Below are 17,685 nucleotides of genomic sequence, written 5' to 3'. Positions count from 1 at the left end.
CACAATCATATCTACCTTCCTATCCCTACGCTAAACCACGAATAAGGGGTCTGTTCTAGTCTAAGCTGCAGTACCTTAAAATTCCTTTTTAAAGACACCTTGATGACGGAGGCAAGTGGCGGGGGGTGTCAACTTTTCATTCTTCTTGCTGTAGTCGCCACCAAATGTGATAAATATTGTATGATACTTACCATATGCGATCAATAAACAAATTATAACCTTTCGTGTACAAATAACGACCATTTTAGGTATATCTTTAATTTCGTACATATGTGATAAATAGGGTTAGAAACCTCTGTTACAATACAATAATACCCCAAACATTGTAAAATCTACTTACATATTTTATATATCAATTATTTATCCTCCCCAGTTATAGCTATCTTTAATAGACATATAATAATTAAAGTTGTCCCATTTACGTCTGCGTATATGGGATAATAACATCGCTTATGGCCATGTTATAAAAACTATGTTCCGCTATACAGCTTGCCCTCTTTTAATCTTAACAACACACCACACCCTAGAGATGCTGCCTTTGCTTTGTTTAGCTAACATCTCCAAGGCAGGTTATAAGTTGTTAACCTGATTACAACCTGGTTGTAAAAAAAAAAAAAAAAATATTCGTATGCAGGTCACTGAAGTGGAGGCTCTTCGTAGGAGACCGGGAGACCATGCTGGAGGCGCTTCATAGGAGACCAAACTGAAGGCGCTGCTTTGAAGACCATACTGGAGACACTGTAGGAAAGACCATATAGGAAACGCTGTAGTGAAGACCATATTGGGATGGGCCCCGTAGGGCGGGTGGGATAGACACAAGGTGAGGGATGAGGATGGTCAGTGATGGGATGAGAATTGTAGCCACAAACAGCCATAGATAGATAATAACTGGATAGATAGTAAGGTAAGGGTAGTTCAGAGAAGGGAACAGTAAATCCATACCAATACACATTGCTATCTATATATATCTCCCCTACACACACACACACAATATGGCCACTGCGGTCGAGAATGTGTAAACACGTCTGGGATGCTGGCGGGAAGAAAGTGGCCCTGTGATTGGCCAGGGGGTCGAGCTCGATCTCTCCCAGCGGCCAATCACAGGGCGTGTTCTACAGAGGTGGTTGGGGGGGAGGGTGGGGTCTCTTCAGTTGCTCCAGCGTCGTGGTAAACACACGCTACGGGTAATGCCTTTGACTGGTTCGATGGAGATCTTGTCATATGACCCTAGTCTCAAATACCCCTTTACATACACAATATGGGGGGCCCTTGAAGGCTCAGAGGGGCCCCGGGAAAGGTCAATGGAACCCAAGAGGGTTCGTAGGGGGCCTGCGATTTTCAGAGAGGCCCCCTGGGAAGCATAGGATTGCTTAGCCCCATACCGTCTTAGGTCCTAGACCCTAAAACCCACACAGTCTCTGTCTCCAGAACTTACATAGGGGGCTCCCCCCTCACAAAAGGCCACCAGATCCGTTGACATGGGTGGTGGCCCTACCACACCCCCTTAGAGAGGCCACCAGGTCCGTGGACATTAATGGTGGCCCTCCGACACACTGTGAAGACCAGTCTTCAACAACAGGTGCTTATTAAATCGACTCTTGCTTCTGTTTCGTCAACGGACCAAACAGCTGTGGAGGTACGTCTCTTTGTGTACACCAGGTCTCTGTGTACACCAGGTCAATACATGGTCGGTCATAACACTAGGGAGAGGAGAAGAACCAAAGATAATTATCTCTGATAACAATGAAATCAATGTGCACCGTAAGCTTTTAGCGATAACACCTAGGGTGAAAGTTAACTACATAATTACCTAGGAGAGAGTTATTATCGTCATCAGTTATGGTTCATAGTGGTAAATTAAGGTTATACATCATAAGGGAAATGCTGATCTTGGAAGGTTAAAGACTAGGAGGGAGAAATACTTTAGGCGTTAGAAACAGTTAACCCACAAATGATATTTGACGTATTTACATTAACAAAGTAATATTACTTAACGTATTATAAACATAATATCGTGTGAACAAGAATAACTGGAAAAAATTAGGAAATTCCAAATTGATAATGAACACTGTACACATCTTGGACATCTGGATAAATAAGTTATATAAACGGTTACATGGCAGAGGCCCAAGGAAGGCCTGAGACAAGAATAACTAAAAAAAATTAGTTACTGCCAAATTGATAATGAACACTGTACACATCTTGGACATCTGGATAAATAAGTTATATAAACGGTTACATGGCAGAGGCCCAAGGAAGGCCAGAGGAGTTAAATGGTACATTTGCGTCGGCCTGGATGTGGAGCAGACGATCGTACACTCTGTGTGGTGAGGGATGACCAGCCACAATCCACAACCAACCACAGCACTGGTCCACCTGTGCCACAGACCATCCAGTTGTGATCCACAACCAACCACACCACTGGTCCACCTGTGTCACAGACCATCCAGCCACAATCCACAACCAACCACACCACTGGTCCACCTGTGCCACAAACCATCCAGTTGTGATCCACCTTCGCTACTCAAGATATACGAAATGGCATCCAATCCTCAATGTTTAGCAATGGCAGGTCAAGAGAGGCGAGTGTAATTACAGATGACCTGACCCCTATGGGGAGAGAGGGGTCAGAGCCTCCTCCATGACCTGACCTGACCTGCTTGCCTCTTATATACCCGGGTATCACCACAGGATGGCAAGTGGCTCGCCCCTAGGAAAGTGTACCACTCAGGTGTCTGAAGTCTTAGCGTCGTATCTCCACTCTCAAGCCGCCCTAAAGGCGTCCCCTCCGTCAGGAGACGTCCCACCGCGACTCCCAACATGTCCCCTTCATTGTGACACCTCGTCCCCGACGTCCAGGACTCGCGTGGCACATCACCTCCGCCCTTCACGGGCACCAGCTGTAACAACAAGGGACCTAAGGCCACGCCCGCGGCACTCCAGCAAGCCTGGCGCCTCTCCAGCAACCTCCAGCAACCCTGGCGCCTCTCCAGGAACCTCCAGCAACCCTGGCGCCTCTCCAGGAACCTCCAGCAACCCTGGCGCCTCTCCAGCAACCTCCAGCAACCCTGGCGCCTCTCCAGGAACCTCCAGCAACCCTGACGCTTCTCCAGCAACCCTGGCGCCTCTCCAGGAATCTCCTGTGACCCAGGCACAACCCCAGGAACCTCCTGTAACCCAGGCACAACTCCAGGAGCTTCCTGTGACCCAGGCACAACTCCAGGAACCTCCTGTGACCAAGGCACAACTCTATGAACCTCCTGTGACCCTGGCACAACCCCAGGAACCTCCTGTAACCCAGGCACAACTCCAGGAACCTCCTGTGACCCTGGCACAACCCCAGGAACCTCCTGTGACCCAGGCACAACTCCAGGAACCTCCTGTGACCCAGGCACATCTCCAGGAACCTCCTGTGACCCAGGCACAACTCCAGGAGCCTCCTATGACCCAGGCACAACTACAGGAACCTCCTGTGACCCTGGCACATCTCCAGGAACCTCCTGTGACCCTGGCGCCTCTCCAGGAATCTCCTGTGACCCAGGAACAACTCCAGGAACCTCCTGTGATCCAGGCACAACTCCATGAACCTCCTGTGACCCTGGCACCTCTCCAGGTGCCTCCGGCAATCCTGGCACCTCTCCAGGAACCTCCTGTGACCCAGGCACAACTCCATAAACCTCCTGTGACCCTGGCACAACCCCAGGAACCTCCTGTAATTCAGGCACAACTCCAGGAGCTTCCTGTGACCCAGGCACAACTCCAGGAACCTCCTGTGACCCGGGCACAACTCCAGGAACCTCCTGTGACCCAGGCACAACTCCAGGAACCTCCTGTGACCCAGGCACAACTCCAGGAACCTCCTGTGACCCGGGCACAACTCCAGGAACCTCCTGTGACCCAGGCACATCTCCAGGAACCTCCTGTGATCCTGGCACAACTCCAGCAACTTCCTGTGACCGGGGCACAACCCCAGGAACCTCCTGTGACCCTGGCACAACTCCAGGTACCTCCTGTGTCCCAGGCACAACTCCAGGAACCTCCTGTGACCCAGGATAACTCCAGGAACCTCCTGTAGCCCAGGCACAACTCCAGGAACCTCCTGTGACCCAGAATAACTCCAGGAACCTCCTGTAACCCAGGCACAACTCCAGGAACCTCCTGTAACCCAGGCACAACTCCAGGAACCTCCTGTGACCCTGGCACAACTCCAGGTACCTCCTGTGTCCCAGGCACAACTCCAGGAACCTCCTGTGACCCAGGATAACTCCAGGAACCTCCTGTAGCCCAGGCACAACTCCAGGAACCTCCTGTGACCCAGGATAACTCCAGGAACCTCCTGTGACCCAGGCACAACGCCAGGAACCTCCTGTGACCAAGGCACAACTCCAGGAACCTCCTGTGACCCTGGCATAACTCCAGGAACCTCCTGTAACCCAGGCACAACTCCAGGAACCTCCTGTGACACAGGCACAACCCCAGGAACCTTCTGTGACCCAGGCACAACTCCAGGAGCCTCCTGTGACCCAGACACAACTACAGGAACCTCCTGTGACCCGGGCACAACTCCAGGAACCTCCTGTGACCCAGGCACATCTCCAGGAACCTCCTGTGACCCGGGCACAACTCCAGGAACCTCCTGTGGCCCAGGCACAACTCCAGGAACCTCGTGTAACACAGGCACAACTCCAGGAGCCTCCTGTGACCCTGGCACAACCCCAGGAACCTCCTGTGACCCAGGCACATCTCCAGGAACCTCCTGTAACCCAGGCACAACTCCAGGAACCTCCTGTAAAACAGGCACAACTCCAGGAACCTCCTGTGACCCTGGCACAACTCCAGGTACCTCCTGTGTCCCAGGCACAACTCCAGGAACCTCCTGTAACCCAGGCAAAACTCCAGGAACCTCCTGTAACCCAGGCACAACTCCAGGAACCTCCTGTGACCCAGGACACAACTCCAGGAACCTCCTGTAACCCAGGCACAACTCCAGGAACCTCATGTAACCCAGGCACAACTCCAGGAGCCTCCTGTGACCCAGGCACAACCCCAGGAACCTCCTGTGACCCAGGCACATCTCCAGGAACCTCTTGTGACCCAGGCACAACTCCAGGCACCTCCTGTAACCCAGGCACAACTCCAGGAACCTCCTGTTACCCAGGCACAACTCCAGGAACCTCCTGTGACCCTCGCACATCTCCAGGAACCTCCTGTAACCCAGGCATAACTCCAGGAACCCCCTGTAACCCAGGCACAACTCCAGGAACCTTCTGTAACCCAGGCACAACTCCAGGAACCTCCTGTGACCCAGGCACAACTCCAGGAACCTCCTGTGACCCAGGCACAACTCCAGGAACCTTCTGTGACCCAGGCACAACTCCAGGAGCCTCCTGTGACCCAGACACAACTCCAGGAACCTCCTCTGACCCGGGCACAACTCCAGGAACCTCCTGTGACCCAGGCATATCTCCAGGAACCTCCTGTAACCCAGGTACAATTCCAGGAACCTCCTGTGACCCAGGCACAACTCCAGGAACCTCCTGTGACCCAGGCACAACTCCAGGAACCTCCTGTGACCCTGGCACAACTCCAGGAACCTCCTGTGACCCTGGCACAACTCCAGGAACCTCCTACAATCAGGCACAACTCCAGGAACCTCCTGTAACCCTGGCACAACTCCAGGAACCTTCTGTGACCCAGGCACAACTCCAGGAACCTCCTGTGACCCAGGACACAACTCCAGGAACCTCCTGTAACCCAGGCACAACTCCAGGAACCTCCTACAATCAGGCACAACTCCAGGAACCTCCTGTAACCCAGGCACAACTCCAGGAACCTCCTGTGACCCTGGCACAACCCCAGGAACCTCCTGTGACCCTGGCACAACTCCAGGAGCCTCCTGTGACCCAGGTACAACCCCAGGAGCCTCTTGTGACCCTGGCACAACCCCAGGAACCTCCTGTGCCCCTGGCACAACTCCAGGAGCCTCCTGTGACCCAGGCACAACTCCAGGAACCTCCTGTGACCCAGGCACAACTCCAGGAACCTCCTGTGACCCAGCCACAACTCCAGGAACCTCCTGTGACCCAGTCACAACTCCAGGAACCTCCTGTGACCCAGTCACAACTCCAGGAGCCTCCTGTGACCCAAGCACAACTCCAGGAGCCTCCTGTAACCCAGGCACAACTCCAGGAGCCTCTTGTGACCCAGGCACAACTCCAGGAACCTCCTGTGACCCAGGCACATCTCCAGGAACCTCCTGTGACCCAGGACACATCTCCAGAAACCTCCTGTGACCCTAGCACAACTCCAGGAACCTCCTGTAACCCAGGCACAACTCCAGGAACCTCCTGTGACCCAGTCACAACTCCAGGAGCCTCCTGTGATCCAGGCACAACTCCAGGAGCCTCCTGTAACCCAGGCACAACTCCAGGAGCCTCCTGTAGTCCAGGCACAACTCCAGGAGCCTCCCGTAGTCCAGGCACAACTCCAGGAACCTCCTGTGACCCAGGCACAACTCCAGGAACCTCCTACTACCCAGGCACAACTCCAGGAACCTCCTGTAACCCAAGCACAACTCCAGGAGCCTCCTGTAACCCAGGCACAACCCCAGGAGCCTCCTGTGACCCTGGCACAACTCCAGGAACCTCCTGTGACCCAGGCACAACTCCAGGAACCTCCTGTGGCCCAGGCACAACTCCAGGAACCTCCTGTGGCCCAGGCACAACTCCAGGAACCTCCTGTGACCCAGGCACAGCTCCAGGAACCTGCTATGACCCAGGCATAACTCCAGGAACCTCCTGTGACCCAGGCACAACTCCAGGAACCTCCTGTGACCCAGGACACATCTCCAGGAACCTCCTGTGACCCAGGCACAACTCCAGGAACCTCCTGTGACTCAGGCACAACTCCAGGAACCTCCTGTGGCCCAGGCACAACTCCAGGAACCTCCTGTGACCCAGGACACAACTCCAGGAACCTCCTGTAACCCTAGCACAACTCAAGGAACCTCCTGTAACCCAGGCACAACTCCAGGAACCTCCTGTAACCCAAGCACAACTCCAGGAGCCTCCTGTAACCCAGGCACAACTCCAGGAGCCTCCTGTGACCCTGGCACAACCCCAGGAAACTCCTGTGACCCAGGCACAACTCCAGGAACCTCCTGTGGCCCAGGCACAACTCCAGGAACCTCCTGTGACCCAGGCACAACTCCAGGAACCTCCTGTGACCCAGGCATAACTCCAGGAACCTCCTGTGACCCAGGCACAACTCCAGGAACCTCCTGTGACCCAGGCACAACTCCAGGAACCTCCTGTGACCCAGGACACATCTCCAGGAACCTCCTGTGACCCAGGCATAACTCCAGGAACCTCCTGTGACCCAGGCATAACTCCAGGAACCTCCTGTGACCCAGGACACATCTCCAGGAACCTCCTGTGACCCAGGCACAACTCCAGGAACCTCCTGTGACCCAGGCATAACTCCAGGAACCTCCTGTGACCCAGGCATAACTCCAGGAACCTCCTGTGACTCAGGCACAACTCCAGGAACCTCCTGTGACCCAGGCACAACTCCAGGAACCTCCTGTAACCCTAGCACAACTCCAGGAACCTCCAACAACCCTGACACCTCTCCAGGAACCTCCTGAACAGCCCATCAGAGGGAAAAAAATATATATAACTTAAGTATACCAGAAGCACACAACCTTGACGCCCATTTACTACAAGCCAGGCACTCGTACCTCCGACTTAACTCTCCTACAAGCACCACTTCCATTTCAAAAGCTCTTGATAGACTTCATAAATGCCCAACTCGACCACTTCCAGAGTGGATTTACAAGCATTTTTTTTTCCTGACGTCTTTTCTACGTCTGGAAATATGATGCACACGCTCTCCTGTATTTTTTTTTATACAACCACAGCTTTATCGTATTTATAAGTGTAGAAACCTAGTAGACATAGCTTCTTTGCCTCGTTAAACCTATGTTCCTTAGACGAAATATGCACTAGTCCTGCATGAACAAAATGTGCACTAGTCCTGCATGAACAAAATGTGCACTAGTCCTGCATGAACAAAATGTGCACTAGTCCTGCATGAACAAGATGTGCACTAGTCCTGCATGAACAAAATGTGCACTAGTCCTGCATGAACAAAATGTGCACTAGTCCTGCATGAACAAAATGTGCACTAGTCCTGTATGAACAAAATGTGCACTAGTCCTGCATGAACAAGATGTGCACTAGTCCTGCATGAACAAGATGTGCACTAGTCCTGCATGAACAAGGTGTACACCAGTCCTACATGAACAAGGTGTACACTAGTCCTGTATGAACAAAATGTGCACTAGTCCTGCATGAACAAGATGTGCACTAGTCCTGCATGAACAAGGTGTACACCAGTCCTACATGAACAAGGTGTACACTAGTCCTGTATGAACAAAATGTGCACTAGTCCTGCATGAACAAAATGTGCACTAGTCCTGTATGAACAAAATGTGCACTAGTCCTGTATGAACAAAATGTGCACTAGTCCTGCATGAACAAAATGTGCACTAGTCCTGCATGAACAAAATGTGCACTAGTCCTGTATGAACAAAATGTGCACTAGTCCTGTATGAACAAAATGTGCACTAGTCCTGCATGAACAAGGTGTACACCAGTCCTACATGAACAAGGTGTACACTAGTCCTGTATGAACAAAATGTGCACTAGTCCTGCATGAACAAAATGTGCACTAGTCCTGCATGAACAAAATGTGCACTAGTCCTGTATGAACAAAATGTGCACTAGTCCTGCATGAACAAAATGTGCACTAGTCCTGCATGAACAAAATGTGCACTAGTCCTGCATGAACAAAATGTGCACTAGTCCTGCATGAACAAAATGTGCACTAGTCCTGCATGAACAAAATGTGCACTAGTCCTGCATGAACAAAATGTGCACTAGTCCTGCATGAACAAAATGTGCACTAGTCCTGCATGAACAAAATGTGCACTAGTCCTGCATGAACAAGATGTGCACTAGTCCTGTATGAACAAAATGTGCACTAGTCCTGCATGAACAAAATGTGCACTAGTCCTGCATGAACAAGATATGCACTAGTCCTGCATGAACAAAATGTGCACTAGTCCTGCATGAACAAAATGTGCACTAGTCCTGCATGAACAAAATGTGCACTAGTCCTGTATGAACAAAATGTGCACTAGTCCTGTATGAACAAAATGGGCACTAGTCCTGTATGAACAAGATGTGCACTAGTCCTGTATGAACAAAATGTGCACTAGTCCTGTATGAACAAGATGTGCACTAGTCCTGTATGAACAAGATGTGCACTAGTCCTGTATGAACAAAATGTGCACTAGTCCTGTATGAACAAGATGTGCACTAGTCCTGCATGAACAAGGTGTACACCAGTCCTGCATGAACAAGGTGTACACCACCTACATGAACAAGGTGTACACCAGTCCTACATGAACAAGGTGTACACCAGTCCTGCATGAACAAGGTGTACACCAGTCCTGCATGAACAAGGTGTACACCAGTCCTACATGAACAAGGTGTACACCAGTCCTACATGAACAAGGTGTACACCAGTCCTACATGAACAAGGTGTACATCAGTCCTACATGAACAAGGTGTACACCACCTACATGAACAAGGTGTACACTAGTCCTACATGAACAAGGTGTACACCACCTACATGAACAAGGTGTACAGCACCTACATGAACAAGGTGTACACCAGTCCTACATGAACAAGGTGTACACCAGTCCTACATGAACAAGGTGTACACCAGTCCTACATGAACAAGGTGTACACCAGTCCTACATGAACAAGGTGTACACCAGTCCTGCATGAACAAGGTGTACACCAGTCCTACATGAACAAGGTGTACACCAGTCCTACATGAACAAGGTGTACACCAGTCCTGCATGAACAAGGTGTACACCAGTCCTGCATGAACAAGGTGTACACCAGTCCTACATGAACAAGGTGTACACCAGTCCTACATGAATAAGGTGTACAGCACCTACATGAACAAGGTGTACACCAGTCCTACATGAACAAGGTGTACACCAGTCCTGCATGAACAAGGTGTACACCAGTCCTGCATGAACAAGGTGTGCACTAGTCCTACATGAACAAGGTGTACACCAGTCCTACATGAACAAGGTGTACAGCACCTACATGAACAAGGTGTACACCAGTCCTACATGAACAAGGTGTACAGCACCTACATGAACAAGGTGTACACCAGTCCTACATGAACAAGGTGTACACCAGTCCTACATGAACAAGGTGTACACCAGTCCTACATGAACAAGGTGTACACCAGTCCTACATGAACAAGGTGTACACCAGTCCTACATGAACAAGATGTACACCAGTCCTACATGAACAAGGTGTACACCAGTCCTACATGAACAAGATGTACACCAGTCCTACATGAACAAGGTGTACACCACCTAGAGGGACCTCATACCATGGGGTCCTCACACTGAATGTGAACACACACACATCTTCGCGAACTGAAGCGCCCGTGTAAACAGAGGCCATGACACGATTAAAATGGATTAAAAAATGAGTTAGAAAGTTTATTAAGAAGTATTGGCTTAAAGTTGATGGCTAGTTAGAATATACAGTGTTCTTTGCGAGGCACTGAATGCTGGCAGGTTAACAAAGGGTGAAGTGGCTAGTTTTGATGGTATAGGCCCCATGGGTGTATCAAGTCTTCATACTCTACAAATACGTAAATTACACACACACACCATGAAACACCGTGGTGTTGTGTCAAACACTGTGACCTACCAACCTATAGAGCTCTGGTTCGAGTCGCCATACAGGGTACATCATACCGTCAGAGCCGGCGAGGAGGTGGATGCATGGATAATGGCCGCCCAGGCTGTCGCTACACTTTCGGATGGGCGATCACACAGAGGCTTCCCCGGCCCCAGCGCGCCCCCATCACTGGACGACAGCGTCCGCCCATCATTGAATAAACGATCCCGGTGATGGGCGTCGCCATTTCACTCGCCAATGGCTGTAATATACCACCCGGCTTAAGCGGCACAGCGAACCCGTCCATCCCAAAACAGACCGACGGCCGAGGAGGTGGATCCGGGTCCCACTGAATCGACTGACGAACGCCAGGGATTCAAGTCTCGGAGCTTCACACTCACGACACAGTGAAGCAAACAGTTCACATCAGAGAAGCGAGTCGTCTCAAAACTTTCACCACTGGCATTTCTACATATGATATTTCCCACCACCCTTGATCGCTCGCTTTCGAAGAGTTTAATAAACCCACAAATGATTTCGAGGATGCCTTATGTTCACAGACTCCTTCAGTAAATCCCAAAGGTTCGGTACGCGCCTGGTCGAAGACATACAGAGCCCTCTGTCTCATTCTATCAAGACAGAAGCTTCGGTATAGCTTCGCTCAGGCGTATACACCAACCCCCCCCAAAAAAAACTATTGTCCACAAAGACGTCAATGGTCATCAAACTCATATATACATATATACCAAATTATTATAGTAGGTAGAGAATAAACGACGTAATTTAGAAGAAAATAGAGTGATTCTCTAGTTAGCAACCTTCTCTCAACCGAACAAGTGTTTCAATGATTCAGTCAAAGTGTGAACTTTACTTCGACTTCACCCTCTCTATCATTCATGATATAGACTCTCATGCTATGAATATCACAAAATTAGATAGATGAATTAACATAAAACCTAAATTAACCTAACAGCATCAGAAGAATTGAGATTTGCATAAGACATTTGAAACGAACTGGGCCACACGCTCACATCATCGTCATCCACCATAGAAAAACACAACATGGGAACAAAGTAAACAGGAAGGCTTTAATTAAAGGCTTAAGAGACTGCAGTGTCAACATTAAACAACTCTGGCCTTTTTATTTACAAACATTCATCCCAGCATGTTATAACGAGGACAAGAACACACCCCAACATATCCTGCAGCTGTACCTAGTGCACCGGCACGAAATCAAAACACACAGTCATTAAACCATATCCTTGCTTGTCTTTAAGGCGACACACGTACCTGGCATAAACTAGTGTGTGTTTGTGTGTGTGTGTGTGTGTGTGCAAGCATAAATACATAGGGGTAAAGGAGCATGGCATATACATGGTTAAGAGATGGGACAACACGAGAGTGTAAGATCCAAATGGTAATCACAGAGTCTTATTACTGCAGCATTTTGATGCCCCCTCTTCTTCAGAGGTTACAGGGATCCTAACGCAATACTAGGCTCTTACAAGTCTCGATTCCTTGTGATACAGCTTGTACTAGGCTCTTACAAGGCTTGACTTCTTGTAATACAGCTTGTACTAGGCTCTTACAAGTCTCAATTCCTTGTAATACAGCTTGTACTAGGCTTTTACAAGTCTCAATTCCTTGTAATACAGCTTGTACTAGGCTCTTACAAGGCTTGACTTCTTGTAATACAGCTTGTACTAGGCTCTCCACTTGTAATAAAGCTTGTATATGTGCCTATTCATTTACAAGGGCTTGTCTGTACGTCTGTCTATTGTCTACGTCAACACCCAGACGGGTATAAGGCAGAAGCTGTGTGGGACATACCAAAGTGTTGCTCTGAACCAAAGATTTTGCAGACCATGATCCTCAACTCCTACCTGTCCTGGTGAAGTCCTGAGGGCCTTGCCCTTCGTTCGTTCCATCCTCCCTCATCCGACGAAGTCCTGAGGGCCTTGCCCTTCGTTCGTTCCATCCGCCCTCATCCGACGAAGAGTTTGATACCTTGGGCCACTTGGAGAAACTCCACTGGAATCTTTGGTTTTGGTGGGAGACAGCGAACACCTCCTCCTGCCGGCCTTTGTCATCGCCATGGATGAGGTGAACGGAGGCGTTGGTGCTTCGTTCTGCTGATACTTCGAAGCAAACACAGGTATGGAAAGAGATTCGAGCAGCGTTCGTACTTTACGATGATCTATACCTATCTCTCTCTCGATAGCTCCAGGAGAGGTAAGGTACTTACATAATGACCAGAGGTGCTTGATATATATGTATATACATATATATGGTGGCTTTCTGTAGTCTTAGGACGAGGGATATAGATGCACAAAGCTCTCTAAGTCTGTTCGACAGAGAAGGTTCGATATGGCTTCGTCCCTCCCCGCTGTTCGACACAGAAGGTTCGGTATGGCTTCGTCCCTCTCCGCTGTTCGACACAGGAGGGTTCGGTACGGCTTCGTCCCAGATCGTGTCCCAGGGTTATTTCCTCCCAACAACTATAAACGGAAAATAATCCCGGATCACCATAGTTCAGGGAGAGAGACAGAGTGTGAAATGACTTGAAGGAACCTCCGGAGGGGGGGGGGGGGAAAGTAGAGTACTGAAGGGGAAAGAAGGAAATGAAAATAAAGGTAGGTAGCTGAAGTGCAAGAGCTTCGAAGCAATGAAGCAAAACACGAGGTGTAATCTTAGAAAATGGGATGAACATATTCTCAGAAAATGAAGGAATTACTTGGCGAAACAGGAGAATTAAGAGATAGATGAAGACAAAAATATAAACGAATAAAAAAAGAAATAGAATGAAGAGAAGAAGCAATAAGGGAATGGAAACGAAAGGAGGAGACTTTCAACTTTATTTTCCTATATTCAAATCAGTAGATAGACATAAAGATTATGAATAATATAAGTCGATATCAAAGACTTTTCATAAGCTGCCATATCATTTAAGATTCATCTGCCGTGTCAATGGATGAATTTCTCTGCAGCTACATGAGGGTTTGGTAGATGGATAGAAAATGAGAAGACTAGCCTATTCTATCCATCTAACATCATTTCTCCATTCTCATTTGATTGGGGAAAGGATAATCGTCAACTCATGGTCAGTATCAAAGGAAAACACACGAATCTTCCACACTTATATAAAAAGTAATCAGTACTTTCTCTTGATTTAACCTACTAAGTTGATTCGACAACTTGAGGCGCACTGTTTCCAATCTAATCTAATCTAATCCCCAATCCCTCCCCTGACATCTTCATACCTAATCTTCTAATCTCTTGTTGTCGTCCGCTGATAATTTTTAGTTCATCTACGTTGCTGTCATATACATATATACATATATATATTTTCATACATATTCGATATTTCCCGCGTTAGCGAGGTAGCGTTAATAACAGAGGACTGAGCCTTATAGGGAATATCCTCACTTGGCTCCCTTCTCTGTTCCTTTTTTTGTGGGGGGGGGGGGAATTAAAACTGGAGGGGAGGATTTCCAACCCCCCGCTCCCTCCTCTTAGTCGCCTTCTACGACACGCAGGGAATACGTGTGAAGTATTCTTTCTCCCCTATCCCCAGGGATATATATATATATATATATATATATATATATATATATATATATATATATATATATATATATATATATATATATATATATATTCTTTATCCCTGGGGATAGGGGAGCAAGAATACTTCCCACGTATTCCCTGCGTGTCGTAGAAGGCGACTAAAAGGGGAGGGAGCGGGGGGCTGGAAATCCTCCCCTCTCGTTTTTTTTTTTTTTTTTTTTTTTTAATTTTCCAAAAGAAGGAACAGAGAATTGGGCCAGGTGAGGGTAGTCCCTCAAAGGCTCAGTCCTCTGTTCTTAACGCTACCTCGCTAATGCGGGAAATGGCGAATGGTTTGAAAGAAAGATATATATTCTTGACCAAACTAACACGCTGTAGATTTCTCACGATCATACCATCTTTAAAAGACTTTTCATCCATGCGCCTCCAGAGTCACTTCCTTAAACCAAACACGTCTTCATTTTTCATTCTCTCTCTCCTTCTAAAATTCCAGCCAAGCTGTGCAAATTCTTCGCATCTTTTCTGCTCTCTATTTTAATCATTCCTGATCTATAAACACTCAGTTATCCCAGACCTTACCTTCCGTCTTTGCATGACACGATTTTTAACTTCTTCACCTTTCCCCCTTATATTTTACCACTTACTTACCTGTACACCTAAGTACTTGTACACTTACCTGTACACCTAAGTACTTGTACACTTACCTGTACACCTAAGTACTTGTACACTTACCTGTACACCTAAGTACTTGTACACTTACCTGTACACCTAAGTACTTGTACACATCCACAGCCTCCAGGTACCCCTCACCATGTACACTGATTTTGTAGTCTGATCTCCTTTCGCTTCGAGAAAACTAGCATCGAATTCTCAATGGCATCCACTCCCATCTTTCTCCTATACACATCCTCGAGGCGGGCCACTACCCGATCCAGAACTCTTACTCTAATACCATAACCTGTACACAACAAACTCCTAAATTCCTTTCATACCCATTCACCCACACACCCCTAACGCACTCCTACGTTCCTTTGAAACCCACCCACTCATACATGAAGGCCTCACACACCCTTAACGCACTCCTATGTTCCTTTCAGAACAACTCACTCACAAATGAAGGCCTCACACACCTCTAACGCACTCCTACTCTCCTTTCAGACCCACTCACTCACACATGAAGGCCTCACAAACCCCTAACACACTCCTACGTTCCTTTGAAACCCACTCACTCATACATGAAGGCCTCACACACCCCTAACGCACTCCTACGTTCCTTTAAACCCACTCACTCATACATGAAGGCCTCACACACTCTTACCGCACTCCTACGCTCCTTTCTGACCCAGCTACTACTAACTCTTACACATACGCTACTTATGTCACAAAATCCAACAGAAATTAAGTCAAATGACTTTCGTATTGCGTAAGTGTACTCAGCAGAGACTAACCCTGTGCGCCAGTCAGCTATCCTGTCCGCAATGAAAAGACCCAACTCCTCTGTACTCACGAGAGGCGAAAATATATAACGTCTCTCCCACTGCTCAAGACTCAGTTACCCACAGACCACGAAGGCAGGAGGTTACAGCCTCCTCCCTTAAGGGACTGTCCCTCCCCTGCTTACCTGTATAAATAGACGAGTGTTCTTTTGGAGGGGGAAAAAAGTTTGTTTCCAATGCAGGCGAGAGGCAGCTCTCATTTTGGGGCAGGTGAAGCGTCTCTTCAAGGATTGTAGAGGTAAACCAAACCCAGTGATGGTGAAATGGGTCACCAAATTCACGTTGGGATTAGGGTGTTCAAACGGCGCGCAGGTGTTTCAATGCCTCAATGTTGCGTCATGGTTTAAATGTCTGTGATGGATACGATTCGCCTGAATCATATGGTTCAGTTTTGGTCAATCGGTCTCCTGTGGTGAATCCAGACAATTGAGAAAGTTGATTTCAAATGTTAGAAATTCATCTTATGGTAAGAGGCTTAAAGAAATTGGAATTGATACTCGAATGATGAAGAGGGATAGGCGATTCAACACTGAGACACATCTATATGTCAGAAGGACACAAGTAGATATGGAAACAGGAGTTGAGAATGAGTGCAAATCCAAGTGCAAAAAGCACGTACAGACTGGTTAGGTATGTACACACAACATAAGAACAATCTTCATACTTTCAAAGTGACATAATATGACATTACAACGAAGAAAACTGAAATCATACTAACTTATTACAGTTAACGAATTATCAATATGGGATCTATCGTTCACTGGGCGTAATAATCATTTTTTGTGCTGTGTGTATATGGATGAACATGTTTGTTGCGACTAGGAGCCGTCTTATATCATCCTATAGTCCAAAATGCTCTCCTCTCGTTTCTTCTTTATCTTCTTATCGTCTGGGTATATCTGATAAGGCAACTTGAGAGCTATTCGACAATTGTGGACGATTGTTAATGCAGCGTTTATCATCTTAAATGGCTCACTTGCATAAATCTGTTGACCAATTAGTTTATCATCGGGAATAAGAGAGTTTTGTGACATAAAATGGTTTAAATCATTTACGAATGACTTAGATAAGGTTGTAATTCACAGAGCTGTGTCATTAAAGAGGCGTTCGCATTTCAATCATCTATAATTCGCCTTTTAAGATGTGTTTGTGGGCAGTGTTATTCAGGTTTTCAAAAGGGTCCATATGGCAAAACTAATAAAATTAGGTGGAAGGACCGTATCTTGAGTTAGGAATATCTCTGCTGGTTTAAGGCCAGAAGAGTTATCACTGATGGGGTAACACCCAGTTGAGGATTGGTCTTTGGGAGCATTCCTCTCAAGTGAGTCAGTTCTTGGTCCTCTGCGACTCACAGCTCACAGTATTGATCCGAGCTCACAGTCATGACCACCTGAATATACAGCTGACCAGCAGTTTATATCAGCCCAAAAGCCTGTTCACACAAACAGCACTTTCAGATGAAGATAAACAGCTCTGATGTAAGATCTCAGTAATCTACCCCTCTAAAAGGACGAAAAAGGGAAAAAAATGCTGTTTAATATGAAAAAATAATGTAAAGTACTGAGCATAGAAAAGGTGAATACAGTGGAGTGAAAATCAAAGCGACTGTATGTGTAGAAAGTCCTCAAGAAATGCTTAATACAACACAAAAGCCAAGAAAGTTCATACATATATATATATATATATATATATATATATATATATATATATATATATATATATATATATATATATATATATATTTTTTTATACTTTGTCGCTGTCTCCCGCGTTTGCGAGGTAGCGCAAGGAAACAGACGAAAGAAATGGCCCAACCCCCCCCCCCATACACATGTATAACCATACGT

At 47.5% G+C, this 17,685-nt stretch overlaps 1 long non-coding RNA gene across 1 annotated transcript; it reads right to left on the bottom strand.

Moving 5' to 3' along the window:
* Window positions 1–242: 242 nt before the first annotated feature.
* Window positions 243–14,219, bottom strand: LOC139747930 (uncharacterized). Its single transcript, XR_011712479.1, has 2 exons — window positions 12,659–14,219; window positions 243–738 (listed from the first exon to the last, which is right to left on the bottom strand). It is a non-coding gene; the product is annotated as an uncharacterized lncRNA (long non-coding RNA).
* Window positions 14,220–17,685: the final 3,466 nt, after the last annotated feature.

The sequence above is a fragment of the Panulirus ornatus genome, chromosome 71, assembly GCF_036320965.1.
Source record: "Panulirus ornatus isolate Po-2019 chromosome 71, ASM3632096v1, whole genome shotgun sequence".
Taxonomy (NCBI): domain Eukaryota; kingdom Metazoa; phylum Arthropoda; class Malacostraca; order Decapoda; family Palinuridae; genus Panulirus; species Panulirus ornatus.
Note: the sequence above shows the minus strand (reverse complement) of the source record. Positions and strands in the feature narration are given on the sequence as shown.